The sequence below is a fragment of the Pholcus phalangioides genome, unplaced genomic scaffold (genome assembly GCF_987345545.1).
Source record: "Pholcus phalangioides strain wild (caught in Gottingen) unplaced genomic scaffold, Ppha-v1.0 ptg000008l_1, whole genome shotgun sequence".
NCBI classification, from domain to species: Eukaryota; Metazoa; Arthropoda; class Arachnida; order Araneae; family Pholcidae; genus Pholcus; species Pholcus phalangioides.
Genome location: NW_028301601.1, coordinates 45,165,902 through 45,181,164, shown reverse-complemented (window position 1 = coordinate 45,181,164; position 15,263 = coordinate 45,165,902). Strand labels below are relative to the sequence as shown.

General features: G+C 32.7%; 2 non-coding genes across 2 annotated transcripts; both read right to left on the bottom strand.

The window, feature by feature from the left end:
* Positions 1-1,203: 1,203 nt before the first annotated feature.
* On the bottom strand, positions 1,204-1,275 carry TRNAA-GGC (transfer RNA alanine (anticodon GGC)). Its single transcript has one exon. It is a non-coding gene; the product is annotated as a tRNA-Ala (tRNA).
* A 227-nt stretch (positions 1,276-1,502) lies between these two features.
* TRNAA-GGC (transfer RNA alanine (anticodon GGC)) lies at positions 1,503-1,574 on the bottom strand. The gene has a single exon. It is a non-coding gene; the product is annotated as a tRNA-Ala (tRNA).
* Between the last annotated feature and the right edge of the window lie 13,689 nt (positions 1,575-15,263).

Genomic DNA, 15,263 nt, shown 5'->3' with positions numbered 1-15,263 from the left:
TTATGAAAGTTCCTAAGAAATTGTATGTTAATGTGTTCGAAAAGAATATCTTAATTGCGTATTCGATTATTGTGAATTTACCTAATGTGACTTAATTCATGTAATTCAGCTAAAATAGTAATAAAGTCCTGAAGTCTTGTGATACAAAAGATTCTCTTACAGTTTTCTTCTATCGTCATGAATAATATAATTTACATAATTTGTTTCAGTTTATGGTAACGGCTTTTTGAGGGAGCAAACTTTAAAAATTTTACGTTTTAACTAGTTTTTCCAACCGCGATGGTCCCAATTTGTAGCTGAAAAACTGTCAAGGATATGGTTAATAGAAAATATTTAAGATACCCGCAGTACGTAATTTTCATAGTAGAATTACAATCACTGAAATGTGTGTTATGGAAATCATCATCGTATCACGAGTGCAACTAATAGCGTTATAAATTAAATAAAGTGATTTTGTCTGTTGATGTGATGAACGTCATTTAAAATATTGTCATTAAGTTAGTAACACAGATATCAAAATTGTTACTGCGAATGTTATCGTAGATGTTAGTTTTCAACGTAATTATCATTAATTATGATGTACGCAGATGTTGCCATGAACGCTATGATTGGAGTCTTAACGGTTGCTATCGAGAATGTTATCGCAAAGTAGTACATGAATGTAAGCACAAAAGATATCGCAAGTAAATTTTATCACAAACGCTACCATACGTGGATGTGATCGCAAATGCTACCTCCGTGAATGCTTCCGTAAACGTTACCGCATGTTAATGTAATTGCGTATATAAGTTTATATGTGTCATCACGTACGGTGATGTTACCATCAATGAAGCAAAGTCATTTGTGGTAACATCACGGATGTCATCGGGGATGGGCTCGCAATACTATCAAGCAATAATAATCATAAAGAAATCGGGGTTTTTATAACACTATCATCACCCGCAGCAGTGTTGAAAGCATTATTTACAATGAGGGAGAGATTGCAAATTGGGTAATGAATACTGACTAAGAATGTTACTTAGTTCATCACATCACACAACGTATTCCAATGCATGCGAATGTCATCAAGTTATTAAATAAAATGTTAATATGACATGAATGTCGCTCTCCACTTGTTAATACGAGATATACAGAAGACTGGATGTTGTGAAGATATTTATTATTTGAGATGTTAATTTTTTAAGGAAGGAAAAAACTCATCTCTGCCTCTACCGGGAATCGAACCCGGGTCCCTCGATTGCCGGACGAGTGCTCTGACCACTAAGCTACAGAGGAGATAGAGATTTTCCTTCGCTAGAGCGTATATATGCCGAACGGAACCGTGCAATGGACGGTGAAACCGATCAGCTAATAGCTCACGAACGACGAGCCACCAGAGGGCTATATATATGACATGAATGTCGCTCTCCACTTGTTAATACGAGATATACAGAAGACTGGATGTTGTGAAGATATTTATTATTTAAGATGTTAATTTTTTAAGGAAGGAAAAAACTCATCTCTGCCTCTACCGGGAATCGAACCCGGGTCCCTCGATTGCCGGACGAGTGCTCTGACCACTAAGCTACAGAGGAGATAGAGATTTTCCTTCGCTAGAGCGTATATATGAATATCATTATAAGAATTATAAGAATATCATTAACAAATGTTAATGATATTCTTCCATAGAGAGAGAGAGAGAGAGATGTTGCAAGCGCTATCGTGAATGTTATCGCAGACGTTATTATGCGTTATATGTTATAGTTAATGCTATATATCACAAACCTTAACATTAATGATATCATGAGTGTTAGAGGAAACGCGCGCGCGCGTTACAGTGCGTAAATTACTACCGTAAATGTTGTCACAAATGTCACTGTACTTAAACGTTATCGCGCGTTACAGTGCGTAAATTACTACCGTAAATGTTGTCACAAATGTCACTGTACTTAAACGTTATCATGCGTAAACGTTATAGCGAACGTTATTGTAGGTGTCATCACGTGTGACATCGCAGGTCAGGGCTGGAACTAGGGGGCCGGGGGGGGGGGGGAGGGCAACTGCCCGGGTGGCAAAATTTAGGGGGGGGTGGCAGTTTTAGGTGGAAACAAAGAACACCGTTATAAAATTATCGAGTTTTAAAATTGTGGGGGGCAGCAAAAATCCTAGTTACAACCTTGTCACATTTACTCATGAATGTTATCGTAGATGTGGCAACAAACACCGTCTTATATTTTATTATGATCGACACCGTTGACGTTATCACAAACACTATCGAAGGTGACGTCATTTAACGTTGCTATGCATTTCATACGAACTTGTAGACTTTATCAATAACATTTTCGTTTCTTTTTTAAGCAAAAATACTATCAAATTATATCGGATGAGAAATACTCGTTATAATCATGAGTAATCTTTGTTATAGAAAGAGATTCGTAGAAGATGGTCAAGAATAACGACAACAAACAGCGATCGATGTTTACTTACTTATATCAACACGTTCTATTGCTCGTGAATAGACCCATCCACTCTATAAGTAAGAATCTCCAAAATAAACTGCCAAAATTTTGTTTTTCTTCCAAAAGGTTCTGAAATTTCTTTTCCCATCACAAGCTATGACTTCAATTTACGCACAAAAGCCTTTCCTTTTCATTAAACACGAGGCTAAGGGAGCTCTCAACTCAAAAATTGCTTTCGTAACCTGCGCTTCCGTTTTATATAATAACGTTCTACACCAAAGCATTTAATGTTTGTGTAATGCAAATTTGCTTTTTCCATTTAAAAATTCTGCAAACAAGATTTCCTTTTACATAATGAAGAGGGTGCCACGATCTTTTTTTACTCATTCCCCAGCGCAACATCGTTTTGCACTTCGGACTCTTTTGTTCGAATAAAGGAGAACTTATAACACTCGCATTTATAAGCATATACAGGAGTAAAGTTCAAATATTTGTGGGACTGAATCAAAATATACTTTGGTAAAAAACTCAAATAAAGACACTGTTTTTCTTTCATTAAAGTTATGTTTGCTTTGGACTTAAGACATTAAAAAAGTATTTAATGCCGAGAAATACTCAATATATTGATATCCATGTTTTTTTTAATCTATTTTTAATGATTTCCATCCGTTGATTCTCTTTGTCAGTTAGAAGATTCAGTCATTTTCTTTTTGTGGTATTGATGTTACTTATTATTCTTTTTTTTTTTCAAAAATCTCCTACATTTTTATAGAAATATATTGGTAGAGTGTTTCCTCACCAAACAGGTAGCATTCAGAGCTATTGTTGAGACTTCCTTGGCTCATCAAAGCTGGGAAATAATGCACTTGCTCAGTTCCAATAACATTTGTACTCAAATTCCAGCTGGCTTTCCTGTATGTTGTAAGATGGTAGAAGCGCCGTTGTGCGGTCATGTGGGTATCGTGCAGGACACGCCTGCGGGACACATATCAGGATCCAGGCTCGAAACTCGTTGGCATCACAGTGATGGTCAATTCTGTGCTGAAATGGCAAAATTTTATGTCACTTTTCCGAAATAATTGAGTTTTTTTCCGTTTTCTAGGGATTTTTAGAAGGTGGTAAAATGTTGTCTCTTTTAGTTTATGAGAAAACGACGGAGGTAAATTATAAGCCAAAAAGTCACAGAATCGCATGTTGGCTTGGCAAAATGTTATTCACAATTTGACATTTTGAAATTTTTCAAAAGTGACTTATAACATTTTGCTATTTGAGCACAAAATTGAAGTTGGTTCGTGGATTTTCTGCAGTTTTCCAATTTCGTGGTGCGAATACGAACCGGTATCCCATTTGAGAGAAAAGGTCTCTCCCCGTAGATCTCTATAAATAAAAGTCCCTCACACAGGCAGACCTTCCACATGATAATTACATGACATTGAAATTCAGGCACTTGCAGTTTTCACTTCAAAATATGGGAAAGCAGGTGGCAGCACTAGTATAACACGAAACAAGAGCTCTTTTGTTTTGAGCCGATCACCAATACATGGAACCTTCTCAAAATGGTGGAAAGTCCCTCCGAGCTCAGATTGAGTACGAAAGTATGACATGACTTTCTTGGAAGGGAAAAATTTCCGACCCCATATCGATCGGTAGCAGATCGCTGTATGACGATATAGCCAGAGTTGGTGTCCTGTTAAAAGAATGTATTACACTATGAACAAAGCATAGCTCTGACAACATACATACGTTATAAAGGCCACACACATGTAAATATCCACACTCACACTGCACATCCCTGCACGTACCAATTCATTAGAAGTTCCCCAGAATTAATGTTTACGAATAATGTTTGAATGTTTTTAATTTAATATTTACAGATAATGTTTGAATGCGTTTCTGGTTCAACGTTTACCAATAATGTTTGAATGTCTTTCTGGTTCAATGTTTATGAATAATGCTTGAATGGCTTTTTATAATACTAATGAATATGATAATTACAATTTATCATAAAAAACAGAGAATAAATTAAACAAATAATTTTGACAATAATTAGCGTTTCCAAGCAGATGAATTGACACCAATGTAATATATTACAGTGTTTCTCAACCTTTCTGAAAACAAGGACCAGTAAAATGTCTGAAACAATTTGACGGACCACTTGTGCCCCGAATTACAGGACATCCCTGTAATTTTCATTGTCCCGATTTATTTTTTCATACATTTGTCCCGTTTTTTGTCAACGACACTTATTTGATTATTCATTATTTGTAATATTTAATAAAGTCGTGAACACACACACACACACACACATAGCGTTTTTAATTATGTAAATTATATTATGATAATTATGGAAAAAATATAAATATTCATCTGATGTATTTATCAGGTTTAATGCAGGTTTAATTTCTTATCTGTAGCTTATTTATTTATTTTGAATTTTATTTACGATTGGTGATTTTGCCTACATCTGACAGTGGACAATGTTTTTGATGACAAATGACGATGTCCCGTATTTTACAGATTATTATTTAAGATCCCAGTTTACCGTATTTTTTTTCAATGAAATAGGGTCAATAAATCATCTGAATATTTTTTTTCGTGAAATTCACTTTGGTTTACTGTGATTTGTAGCAGCCCTTTATCTCCACGTCCTTCAGTAATTTTTGCAAAAATTACAAATTGCATTCAAGAAATAAATTGCAAATTTCAGCAAAACAATCCGCGTTTACGATTGCAATTTTCTGCATTTTCTTCGATACTGCATGATGAACCTAATCTAAGTATGAAGAGGCAATTTTATTTGAATCCCTACGTATATAATTAACGTCAATTACAACGAGTGAATAATTTTATCAAGTCCGCCTGCGGATAACCTATGCCATAGGTTGAGAAAACGCTGATATATTACATATCAGTATAAGTAGCATCATAGAATAATATAAGATTGGAAAACAATAATTCAGGAAACCTATCAAGTTCAAATAAAACGTTCAAATGATAAACAAAGTTCAAGTTCAAATGATAAACAAAATGATAGTCAATAATTGTAAATACGAGAAAGGTAGATCTGACTTCGAAAACAACATGTTGGCAATGAGCATTACTTTCAAATGGATCATGAAAACGATAACATTCAAATTAAATAGCGCAGGAAAACTGATCGTTAGTTCCTTCAAAAGAAACTCAAAAAACCATAAAATCGTATTCACTGGATTCGTTAGCCGAAAAATAACCTTTAATTTGCTTTCCTGGAAGTTTGAAAAAAGAATTTAGTTCTGAGGATTTGATTTTAACGAAGTAAATTTGTTTTTAATCATTAATTTTTCGTTCTGAAAAAAAAATAAATCTCATGAACTTAAAATATTTTGCAATACACATATATATATATATAAAATTTTATAAGGAAGTATAATAATATTTATTCGAACATGAATGAGTTTGTGTCGTATTAGTTTGCGTTTAAAATTTCATATAGAAATATTTTTTCTCCTGTTTTCCATCTCTCTCTTCTCTATTCCTTTTTTTCCTTTTTCAACAGTTACATTTTTTCTTTACTTATCTTAAATATTCATTTGGTCTTCTCTTTCCTTCTGTTTTTTTAATTCCTTTATTTTCCCTTTCGCTAATATATAAACTTTTTTTATCCTTTCCTCAGTTCATTTATTTTCTGTTCCTTTTCCTCCTCTATCCGTGTTCTTTCTCTTCTTGGCCGGTTTTCCCCCTCGTGTTTTCTTAAGCTTAAGAAAGAAGCAGAAAGGGAAAAGACGAAAAGAAAAAGGATAAATAGTAAATAAAAACCGTTAGGAAAGAAGGAAAAGTGAGGGAGAAAGATGAAATGGGGAGTGAGAAAAATAGACACAAGAGAAATAAATAAATACAATAATTAAAAAGAGAAAATGAAAAATAATAAAAGGGGGGGGGAAGAATGAAAAGAAATAGATAAGAAAAGAAGATGAAATTATAAGGAAGAAAATAGAAAAGAAACTGAAGAGCAGGAAAAAAATTGAGAAAAAGAAAAAAGAAGAATATGATAGATTGAGTAGAAAGCAAAAAGTAGGGAAAGATGAGAAAAAAATAAAGATATATAAGATCAAAAAGCATAAATTAAATGCAAAAGAAAAAAAGAGAAAGAGGTATTATTCTTTTACCTTACATTTTCTTCCCTCTTTATTCATTTCTCTTTTTTTTTTCATCTTATTTTTTCTGTTTTTTTTTCAATTCCCATCTTCTTCTACTCCTATCTTTTCTGTTATTACTTACTTTTTCTTCTTATTATTTCCTTTTTCTTCTTATTATTTCCTTTTTCTTCTTATTATTTCCTTTTTCTTCTCATTATTTCCTTTTTCTTCTTATTATTTCCTTTTTCTTCTTATTATTTCCTTTTTCTTCTCATTATTTCCTTTTTCTTCTTATTATTTCCTTTTTCTTCTTTCTCTCCTTGTTACTTTCATTTTCTTCCAAATGATTCTAATTTTCTTTTCTCCTTTTTTTTATTATTTACGTCTGAAATTTTTTGTTTTCCTCTGTTTCTAGTTTTTTCTTTTCTTTTTTTTCAGTCCCATCTGAAGCTTCAATTTCAAAGTTCGAAGTCCCTTTTAAAGTTCGCATTTCTTCTCTTACCTTTCTTTTTCTTTGTCTTAAATTCATTATTTTTATTTCTACCTATCTTCTCTTAAATTACCTCTTTCTCTTTTTTTCTTTTTCATTTCATTTATGCTTTTTTATCTTATATATCTTTACTTTTTCTCATCTTTCTCTCCTTTTTTCTTTCTACTCACTCTTTTCACTCTCTCACATTCTTCTTTTTCTCAATTTTTTTCCTGCTCTTCAGTTTTTTACCTATTTTCTTCCTTATGATTTAATCTTCTTTTCATTCTTCTCCCACCCTTTTATTATTTTCCATTTTTCTTTTTTTAATTATTGTATTTTTTTATTTCTCTTGTGTCTATTTTTCTCACTCCCCATTTTATCTTTCTCCCTCACTTTTCCTTCTTTCCTAACGGTTTTTATTTACTATTTATCCTTTTTGTTTTCTTCTTTTCCCTTTCTTTTTCTTTCTTCTTACATTTTACGTTACATTTTTCTGTCATCCTTCCTTTCTTCTTTTTCTTATACTATTATTTATTCAGAATTGCTTACATAAATTTATAAGAATAGTTTTAGTTATCATTCGTTGAAAATACATATATGTGCGTAGGAACTTTTTCATAAATTTTCCTCTAAAACATATTTCAATTTTGAAATGAAAATTTGATTGAGTCGTCAAGTAACTACGTGATAATGTGTAACCACATAAAATGACTCAGAAATTTAGACTTTTTTTGATGCATGAATATGGTTTTTTTCTCTTTGGAATCAAATTGTATTCATGTCGAAACCAAGTATTGAGTACAAAAATGGAGGGGGGGGGGGAAGTACGGCTAAGGAGAATGATATTCCCATACTGGTTGTTTCAACAATATATATATATATATATATATATGCCATGGTAAAAGCCCGAAGACCAGTGAAACCTAGGTTTTACCAAGACGAGTTGGTAAAAGCTCGAAATACGATTAGGAACGTTTTTATTTCGGACTTTTACTAAATCAAAACGTCTGTTTTTAATGAAGCGATAAACCATCATGATCTTATTCGTTCCTGACTCTTATAATTGATAATACTTATAATTATTTAACAATTAAAACTAATTAATAATGAACAGTTTAACTGCCTTTCCTGGAATAATTACTTTCCCTAACACAAATTAAGCTGTTATTAATTAGAATTATTTTACTTCTGACACTCAACAAGCGATTATTAATTAATTTTAACTAACTACTCTGATTATCAATAATCATCATAACTATCAATTCATGGCCAATTGATTCATTAAAAACAGGTTTTAACTGTTTGGCGTAAATTAACTAATTTACTGTGAACAGTATGAACTTTGAATCAATCACAGTAATTTGACATTATTTAGTTAGCGTCGGGAACTTAGGTTCAGTCCTACGTAGTTGCTAATTCAGCAGTTAATTATAAATTATTTTTAATTATTAAGTAATCGATAAGAAATTGTCAACTAATTGTGATTATTAAATAATTATGATTAATATTTATAAATCAATACCAGTTGGGAACTAATAAGTTCATGATGGTTAATCAAGCTTCATTAAAAATGGTTATCGACGCGGTAAAACTCGAAATAGAAACGATTACAGGCGTATTTTTACTTTTTACTAACTCGTCTTGATAAAACCTAGATCTTACCGGTAAAAACTAGGCTTTACCGACCTTCGGGCTTTTACCGTAACTTTTACATAACTTTCAGTATAAATAAGTTACAAGAAGTTCAAGAATTTATTAATGGGGTAAGTCGTTAACAAAAATCTAAATTATATTCGTAACAATTGTTTGCTAGCGAAACAAAGGTTATAAAATAGGGAAAATAAATGAAAAGCGAAAACCTAAAAAAGAGAGGAACATTGACCAGAAAAGTTTTCATCAGAATTAAATAACGGGGAATGATTAGATTATTTGATGCGAGTCTGCAGAAGCCCGAATGTGAACTGACAAAAATTGATGTTTTCAACTCTTTAGCAGAAGGAAAAATGTTTCAGCATCGAGATATTTTTCAAGTTTCAGACGAGCACAAGTTGCATCAACACCATAAATAAACTCGCGGGAAAAGTTTACGACATTATGGCAGTATATCAAAATAAGAGTATATCCAATTAAGTAATACTGAGCAACAACTCTGTTACGTCATATGGATGAAAAACAAAAAAAAAACCATAACGCCGCATGTTGCACATTCGGTTATGAAACACATATTGCAATTTTTTTTCCTACATTTCATGTCAAAATACCATGAAATATGAACATTCGGGATGTTGTTTCGTTACTCCGTTTATATTGAGTTATTTTCGTAGTGAGAGTGGCTCCTCGTTAGCCGAATTTTCATCAATTGACTCATTGAATAGCCGTTGCTTGCGCCATTTCCAATTCCAGCAACAACATGATAAATGATCCAATTCGTTAATAGCCCTCCCTTCACTTCCTAAATAATCCTTTAGTAGCCATTTTTTTTTTCGAATGATAAATGTGAAAGAGCGGAGAAATTTCTAATTTTGGTTCAATCCAATATGTTTTCCCCTGATCGATATTTTTCTTATAGTGAAGGATTCCACCTTCCCACGTGCATAAACAAAGACTAATTCCCTCATATATCTGCCAATAATAGTTAAAAGTAATCAATATTTTCGGTAAACGTTTTAAATCGGTAATTCAAATTCTTAAAGGGATGCAATTTTTTAATTTGTATATTCGTTTTCGAAAATGCAAAAACTACTTCATAAACAATGCACAATGTTTTGAAAATATGTAGAATTCTTTTTTCAGCAAGGTCATGCAACAATATATTTTGAAAATTTATAGATTAATTAGTTATTCGGCAAACTCATTCAACAATGTATTCCCGACAAGTTATAGAGCAATTAGTTTTTCAGCAAGTTCACATATGACTTTTAAACCGTACACCACTCAGGCTCTGTCGACATTCGTCAATTTCAGCCCTTGTCCCGGTTAAAGGGCTGGGTGATGTAAATTCGTATGACTATGTATTTTCTAAAATTTATAGAACACGCGCAGTATGGGGTTTTCTTTAGTAAGCTCATCTCTCCAACGATATATTTCCAAAAAGCCATAGAGCAAATGGTTTTTCGGGAAAATTTATGTAACAATGCATTCCCGACAAGTTATAGAGCAGTTGATTTTTCAGCAAACTCATATAACTATGTATTTTATATTAACAACAAGCTCAAGTGGTAAGATATGCAAGCAAATATATGCAACAATATATTTTCAAAAAATTATGGAACAGTATTGGTTTTTTTAGCAAGATCAACAATTTTTTTTCCGAAAAGCCATAGAGCAATTGATTTTCCGTTAAGCTCATAACTATGTATTTTCAAAAAGTTATAGAACAGTGTATTGGTTTTTCCGCAAGCTCATGCAACAATATATTTCCGAAAAGCAGTAGAAAATTTTGTTTTTCGGGAAAATTAGTGTAACAATGTATTCCCGAGAAGTTATAGAGCAATTGCATTTTCAGCAATCTCATATAACTGTGTATTTTCGAAAAATTATAAATCAACTGGATTTTTGTGAAACTCATGTAAAAAATTATTTTCGAAAAGTAATAGAGCATTTAGTTTTTATTGGTTTTATTTCAGTGAATAACAGCTTTTTTGTGACAATTGTTCTTTGCAAAAGAAATATTTTTTTTTTGGAAAGTTCGGGTAATTATGTATTTTTAAAAGGTTGAGGAGCAATTTTTTGTTTTTTGGCAAGCTCACGTATATGTCACATATACAGCGTGAACATGACTTGTTCTGCCAAGAAAGTATGTTTCTAAAGTTGCAGATATATCTGCGGTGCAGACAATTCTTGTCAGCCTGTATAGAAAATATTGATGGCCATAGGTGTCGAAATGGCCACCGAAATAACACATGTATTCCTTAAGTAATCTGTGACCGTTACAATCATATAAAAGGAAATAAATGTTGATACGCATCTCACGCGAGGTACCGTCAATGACATGCTCACGTTACAGATGTAATAATCTGTAATGGAATCTATCCTTTCAATGGACGAGGAGGATCCACGACATAAGAATGATCTCAAGATACTACACGAGAAGAAATAATGACGCGATGCTATTTTTCTGTCCCTTGACATGATCTCAGACCATTTTCTGATGCGCGCGTCCATGTTATTTATCATCTCAAACTATACTACATACCGTTCCATTAATTGTATGGCAACGTCTATTTTTCTGTTTTAAATAAAGAAATAATAATTTGAAGCTTTGAAAACATATTTTTTAATAGAAACGAGATCATCTTACAAGTTCTTTAAGGGAGAAACATGGGTTCAAATGAAAACTTCTCAAGTTGGGCATGCGAAAAACTTTCTTATGCAGAAATATTATTTAAAAATATTATTTTTCATTGACCTATTTTAAATTTTTATCACATATATTTGATTGTGAATGCTATCTTACACCAGTACAAAAAATAATACTCTGATATTTAAGTTTTTACAAATTCCCAACAAAAAAAACACATTAAAAATAGCTTGCGTGCATGATAAAATATAAACATGGCATCAATGAAATCGGATAAAAATTGATTCAAAGTAAAGGAAACTGTCCAGTTCATTAAATGACGAAAAATATTTTTTTTAGATCCATTCACAAATACTTGGGCTATAATTTTTTTTAATTTGAAGTTCTTAAATTTTAATTCAATTTTGAATAAGATGGAGTTGATTTTCATAATCTTATGACTAAACAGTTTTCTTTATTCTTAATAATTTTTTTATTCAATTCCATTGATTTCATGCAATTTTGTGATGAGCGCGGGCTGTTTTCAAAACAAGTTATGGAAAATTTAAGTGTCAGAGATATGTATAATTTTGTACTGGATAGCATACACAATCAAATATATGTGTTAAACATGTGAAATAAATCATTCAATGAATAATATTTACCATAATATTTTTACATAAGAAAGTTTTTCACGATGTGAAAAAGTAGGAAAGATCCCTTGAAATTTTTAGAAAAATTTACAGAATTATTATTTTCAATGGACCAAGCAATTCGAAGTGGTCAAATAAATGATAAAATCTATTGAACCAATAGCAAGAAAACAAAAAACATTTCTGACAATATTTTTGATATTATTTTAGATATTTTTCTACGTTTTTTTTTTTCCTGTAAAGATCTCTGAAAAATCAGTTTTCGTAGTTTCTTGTCTCTTTTCTTTTGTGTTTTTTATAGGTCCACCTGAAGGCTTTTTGTTTCATTTAACTAGAAAAAATGCGATACAACACGATAATTGATTAAAATTAATAAAATACAACTTTTTCTGAAAAATCAAACTCCATTTAAGCAGCAGTTTTTAGTGTCTTCCATGCTGAATGAAATGTACTCTATCGTGTTAAGCGTCCAAAACAAATGCCGAAGAAGAAAAATTAATTTAGAAGAGCCTTATTTGCTGATCAATGTATATGCCACGCGTTAAATGCGATAAATCCGGTTATTATATATAATCGAAGAGCATTTAGGGGTAAATTTGGTAAATTTCTCTAAATTTCGTCACTTTTACGGCTATGCATAGTACCCAAGCGTCGTTGGTAAATTTGAATACTAACAAGAAAAGGGTCCCAAGGTCCCAAAAAGTTTTGAAAAATTACCAAATTACCACTGGTTCTACTCATTTAAGTCTGCACAAAAATATAATTAAATTCCGGTGGAATTATTATGGGTCAGTCAAAAAAAAATGTTAATACTATTATTTTGATCGCCCGTAGAGGCCAAAAATGCCTTCAAAAATCCCGCAACCTAGTGTTAGAATGACGTCATTCAAACATCAGAAAATAAGGAAAACTAACTAATTTCTAGAAACATAAAGAAGCTGGGGGAAAGGAAGAAAAAGAAAGTGAAAAGATGTTTTTTTTTTATAGATATAGCTAAGTGCAAGAGGCGATGAGTAGCGAAATGTTATCATTTTTAATAATTTTTTGCGGCTTTAATAATTGCATTCCGCCACTAATTTTTGTTTTTGTTTTTATGTGTTTCTGGATGTGATGAATGTGTATTTCATGAGATGAAGTTTTTGTGGTAGTTTTTCGGGGACGACAAAGGGGGACCTTTTTTCTGTAAGAAAATTATCACGTTTACCGGTGATTATGCATAATATTCAAGCTTCGCATCGTTGGTAAACATAGCAAATCGTACTGTACGATTATGCGAAATATCATACATGTATTGTATCATTATATCGGGGTGCGATTGTAAAATTTGTTATCGGGGTCCGAGTATATTCATCACACATACTGGACTCATATGGATTTTTTTTCCATATCTATCAAATTCACCAATTACACTAGCGTATTACGCATATACACAGATAAAGGCGAGAAATTTCATGTATTTATCGAATTTACCAACGACACTTGGTTATTATGCATAATCGCCGGTGAACGTGATAAATTTATCAAACTTACCAAGACGATTGCTAAGTATGCATAATGACAAATTATTATACCAATAATAACCAATTTATCATACTTACCGTAACACATGCATATTTTTGATAGGGTGCATAGCAGTGACATTTCGAGCTAATGTGACCAGTATTTTCAAGTGATCATATCATTATGGAAAATCATTTTTTTGGAATTTAAATTTGAATTTTTTCAAAAATTTGGTTTTTTTAAATTATTTTCCGTTACCATAATTCACGGCATAACCTTGTTTCTGTCATAAAATGATTTCGGAAAACTTTAGATCATTATTTCTTTAATTTTAGGATAGATTACAGGACTAGGGTCTCGACAGATCCAAGTAGGACTTGACTTGGACCTCTCCAAAGCTATGGTTCAAACTAGAATCTAAAACTATGGTCCACACTGATCAGAAAAGGGTATAATTACTGAACTAGGATCTAAACCAATTTAATTTTCAAAACTAGGGTATAAACTGAGGCACACCTGGAATCTAAACCAACCCCGAATCTAGAATCTAAACCGATCCAAATATGGATTTACGGAAATTTCGCCTCCGACATTTCACCCCTAAGCACGTTTCGTTCCCGGTACATTTCGCTCCGGCTTTTCGCTCCGGCTTTTCGCCTGCACTGACCGTGTGATTTGGTGAGTGACCAAGTAAGTGACCATATTAGTGACCAAGTGAGTGACCATATTAGTGACCAAGTGAGTGGCCTAGTCATCATATGAGAGTGGCCAAGTGAGTTGTAAGTGACCATATGAGTGAATGACCGTGAGACTGACACTCAGTGAGTGAGTGACCGCATGAATGACCAAATAAAGGAATGACTGAGTGTATGAGTGACAGATGAGTGGATGCGTGACCGTATGAGTGAAAAATTGAAGGAGTGAGTGGCTGTAGAAGTAGAGAAGTGAGTGGGTGGTGATTATATGAGGGAGTGACAGCATGTCATCTCATGAGAAACTAAGTGAGTGTGCTCACTCATACGGTCACTAATACAGTCACTCACTTGATCACTTATACGGTCAGACACTTTGTCACTCATACAGTCATGCATATGGCCACTCAGTCCGTCACTTGAACATTCATATGACCATTCACTCATCGTATTCAATCACTAACTCATACAGCAACTCACTCATACAGTCACTCACTCATACAGCCACTCACTCATACGATCACTCATCCAATCACTTGGTCACTCACACAGTCACTCATTTACTCGGTCGCTCACACGGTCAGTGCAGATAAAATATCTGGAGTAAAATGCATTAGCGGTACCACACAGGAGGCAAAATGTCGGAGGTGAAATTTCCGGATCCCGAAATATTCCGACGATACTCGTTCTCCTTCATGAATGTGGAACCGGAACTGTAACTAATTGACCGGAACTGGGCGCTGTTTCCCGCAAAGCATACTCAAACACGTCGTTTAATCATTTAAGTCTTAGAAACTGATAAATTAAATAAAGTAATTTTAATGCTAAAAATTGATAACTATATAGAGATTACATCGGTATCACTCGAATAACAGTCTCCTGTTTATAAGTTTCCGTGGAAACAGCATTTCGAGACATTCTTAAGACTTCCTTTATTATTAGCTTTTCAGACATTTTATTGGAATAATTTTTTCCCTATCAATTTAGCTCTTCTCTATAAAAAAAAACATGATTAACTTAAAAATCGGGAATGAAAAGAAGGGGTGGGGGGCGAGAGGAAAAATACGGATTTCTCTTATCAATTTCCTTTTTCATCAGACGATTTAACCGAAAA